This window comes from Megalops cyprinoides, chromosome 17 (assembly GCF_013368585.1).
Source record: "Megalops cyprinoides isolate fMegCyp1 chromosome 17, fMegCyp1.pri, whole genome shotgun sequence".
NCBI classification, from domain to species: Eukaryota; Metazoa; Chordata; class Actinopteri; order Elopiformes; family Megalopidae; genus Megalops; species Megalops cyprinoides.
The window spans coordinates 9,784,465-9,788,709 of NC_050599.1; the positions used below are offsets into that span (position 1 = coordinate 9,784,465).

Consider the following 4,245-nt stretch of genomic DNA (forward strand, 5'->3'; position numbering starts at 1 on the left):
AGTCCTGCTGTCATCGTGCTGCCAATCTGTGAAAAAAAAAATTATATCTGAGACACTTAATTCTGAACTTCGCTGGAGAATGCATCAAATCCCTCGCCGACACTTTCACGCGTAGCCACATTTGACAAGTTGTCTTTGCCATGTCTTTGTCATTTTGTCAGCCAGACCAAAAAAAAAAAAAAAAAACAACAGAATCTTGGCCAAAAAAGGTGTAAACTCATTTTAAACACAGAACGTTTTTTATCAGCCATGCTCGTGAGGCAGTGTGAGATGATTGGAATTGAGGTCCGTGGCAGAGAAGTAGGATTGTGTTGTCAACACTTTTTGGAAGCTGTATGGTTGGAAGCCAATGTGCAGTATGGGAAGAAAATCTGAATTTGGAGTGTTTGAAAGTAAACTGCTAACAGAAAAACAACTTTCAGACCATTTTAAACTGCTGTTATAGTTTCATATCTGTGTTTGCACATAGTAGTGGAAACCTCGGCTTCCTTGTCACAACAAGTATGTGTGTGCATTCAGACTCACCAGATTATATCAAAGGCTTTTACGCTTGTTTTTTGTCACTTTCCTACATTCTAAGGAAAAAAAAACAAACTCATCAGATATATTCTAATGGGACTGGGTAATGAGCCAATCAACCCCCAACAGCTGAAGGTGAAGTAAATGCACAATTAAAATAGTCCATTTTAATTTTCACTCTGAACATTAAATGATGATGTTGTAACAGCATAGGCACACTATACCCTGTCATGTCATAGAGGACAGTGGAACACATGGCAGATGCAAAAGAAACTATGCTAACAATAACAATCTTGATAGTACAGCAAAATAAATCTGTCTCATAGAAATGATATGAAAATTTACTTTTATAAGGTAAAGGGTTCAGAATCCCAAAATAAAACAGATGACTTGTGACTAAGCCAAGAGATTTCTGCTAGTTCAGCTGAATGTAATTGAAAGCAAAGTTACAGACTCCAGAATGGAAAACAGCATCCGAACCATAAATACTTTTGGTTTAGAACCATCACTTTTCCTCTCAGTTAATTGGGTTTAACTCATTAAGGGATGTATTTTTATTCAGTAAAGAAGGGCTTTTTTCCTTTGTGCGGACCATGGTTCCATCCAAAATTTCCAAAATTATGACCGCAATTTATGTGCTTAACAGACAACTTCATCCAGTGCAACTTAGATGGCTGAAATTTGTATATGTTATGCATTTATACTGCTGGATACTTACTGAAGCTATTCAGGTAAAGCACCTTACTAATGGGACTGTGTTCCACAGGACATGTGAACATGCAACAATCTGGGTTTGAAATTTATTCTCTAACCACTATGCTGTGCTGCCACCCAAAGCATGGCCCATGCAAACTCATTCAGCTGCACAGCCACTGTCACCAACCCTTCACTTCTCCCATCCAGAATGACTCCAATCATTGCAGTCTTTTAAAACCCCCTGAGCTGAAGGCACTGGAGATGTGCATTGACTACAGCAAGGTACATTTGTGATTATAGGTTAAGGTTTTATGAACCCCAAATAGACTGAATTAGTGAATTGCTGATTTCAACCAGTCATTGTTTTGCTCTGGAGTTTTGCAAAGAATTTTTATTGGGTTAAATATGAGCCAATGATTAACAGATCATGGCACATCTTCACCTATTGTGGGCCTTACTTTCTCATTACTAGGGTACATGGCAAAAAAAGTTTACAAGAAGTGGGTTAGTGACAAGGAATACCAAAATTTGAACCATCATCAAGCCATATCATACACAAACATTTGACTGTGTCAACTGAGGAGTGTGAAGTAACAGTTAAATGTGTTTCAAGCAACCTACCGTACACTTCGAGAATCAAAGGCTAACTTTTGACATAATTGGCTTGTTACAAGTGAAAATGCTATGCCGACAACATGTACCTTCCAATACTCATTTCACAGTTTGCATTAATAAAGATCACAGCTCCTTTTCAAGGTCATTAGTAAAAATAATGAGTCGAGAAGCTGTATACTGCATTTCCTCCATTGGGGTACTGGTAACAGAGACTGCCAAAGCTGAAAAGCTGTTATGAAGCAAATCGAAAAAGCAAAAGTAAGGATCAAGGGAAAAATGGCAAAAAACTGTTATTTAGCTAAAGGCAGAATTTGCGCAATAGCTCTGTCAGATTGTACTTACTTAGTTTTATATAAAGTTAGCTAGCTATGAACCACCCAGCAAAACATTGCTGTTATAACTGACTCTAACCTAGCTAACCTAATAGTTAATGACAACAAATGTATTCTCTAATAACATAACATAGCGACAGTACGGGGACAGGATGTGTACAGTTCCACAATGATATAAATGCCTATATAAATACTTATATACAGTACCTAAATACCTCTAATCTGTAATTTAGGAGGAACATAAAAAATGGAGATGTATATCAGGACACTGAGTTTAGTCTGCTTTCTTGAAGTTGTTGACATACTCTTCAGCTGACAGTTTGAATGAACAATCCACATGTGTTTGGCACTGTCCCATTCCAACGACTATTCAGAAAGCCTACAACAATATATGTATGCCATAGTGTGACATCAGCTGCACTGCAACAGTTTAAAGCAGATTTACAACAGCAGCCACCTTGAGCTGTTAGTTTTGGTCTGGCCTCAGATGGACTGCAAGTAGTTTTACAATGAGAGCTTGTACGTTGAATGGTTTGGCATCTACTGCAAACAGGAGACAGCGCTATTTCACCACAACACCTTGAGCGGTTAATGGACCAATAAAAACCCATTAAAGCAAGATGTGTGGAAGCTTCAACAGTTACCGGCTGACAATCAACAAAGACTCCTTGAATGGGAGAAACTCATTTTACAATTACCCTCACTCACCATTACATGGTTAATTGCCCTTTTCCAGAGGAATTATTGGAAATTAAAATAATTTGTCATTATTATCATGTAATATCTTGTACACGTTAAATATTAAGTCAATATGGTCTGTGCAGGGATTTTAACCAGAAAATTTATGGTTACATACTGAATCTATCAGATGGATGCTACCCTGTGACTTTAAAAAATCTGCAAAGAAACTGGTGGTAAATTGCTACTATATAAAAAAGCCTTGTTTTTTTCTTCATGCTTAAGTAATGGTACATTTTGAATGACAAATACACAAGCATGATTTATGACAATTCTGTGCCAGGTGCAGTCAGTACAGTAACTCCCCAACATCAACCCCCTATTTCATCATTACATCATTATTACCCCCATTCATCACAGGCCCAGCTGTGTAAACACCCTACACATGGAAGAATCAACAACGCAGTCTTTTTAACAGGAGAACCGGCCTGCAACAAACTGCCACACATTCCACTTAAGAGAGATCGTGTATTAATATTCCATAGTATCCCCAGATTGTTTTTGTATTATTATTTTGTTGTTAATTGGCTGTGAATGGTCAACGGGCCTCAAAGCATTCCCACTCTATTTGAGGTTACCGCTCTGTCAGCTGCATTCAGAAAAGACTTAGCGTCTACCAGCTTTGTACACATGGGAAAAAAAAACATTGCTATGATCAAGGATAGTGACAGGTCAAGTAAAGCTCTCAACGGTAATGCTGTGGTGGGATAAATAGGTTCATTGTATTTACTGAATGGTGGACATGTTATTGAAGAGGGGATGTAGCTCAGTGGTAGAGTGTATGCTTTGCATGTATGAGGTCCTGGGTCTGAATCCCCAGCATCTCCAGTGACTCTTTTCAGCCCTGCTGCCCAAATCTCACTACACACTGTGGGTAGCAGTTTGACATAGTGGTAAGGAACAGGGCATGTAACCAGAAGGTTGCCGGTTTGATTCCCACTGCCGTGTACCCTTGGGCAAGGTACTTAACCCTCAATTGCTTCAGTGAAAATCCAGCTGTATAAATGGATACCATTGTAACCTATGCAAGTTGCTTTGGATAAGGGTGTCTGCTAAATAACAATAATGTAATGAATCAACTGTGAGTAAGAGGCAAAGAGGTAATCCACCAGATAACATAATAATGCGCATACCCTTCATTTTGTTTCTCTAACCAAAACAAAAAATATATATATAAATTTCTTTTTTAGAAACAAAACACTATAGGCATTGGGAGAAAGGAGACAGGAATGCTTTGAAGGTTTATTTTTAATGCTTTTTACATTAGTCTGCTGGCTGCAGTGCCACCAATGCATCTGTTTCTGGCTATAAGGCTGGTCATGGAAAATACTCTGGCAACAGCGAA

At 38.4% G+C, this 4,245-nt stretch overlaps 1 non-coding gene across 1 annotated transcript; it reads left to right on the top strand.

The window, feature by feature from the left end:
* Positions 1–3,655: 3,655 nt before the first annotated feature.
* Positions 3,656–3,728, top strand: trnaa-ugc. Its single transcript has one exon. It is a non-coding gene; the product is annotated as a tRNA-Ala (tRNA).
* The last annotated feature ends 517 nt before the right edge of the window (positions 3,729–4,245 follow it).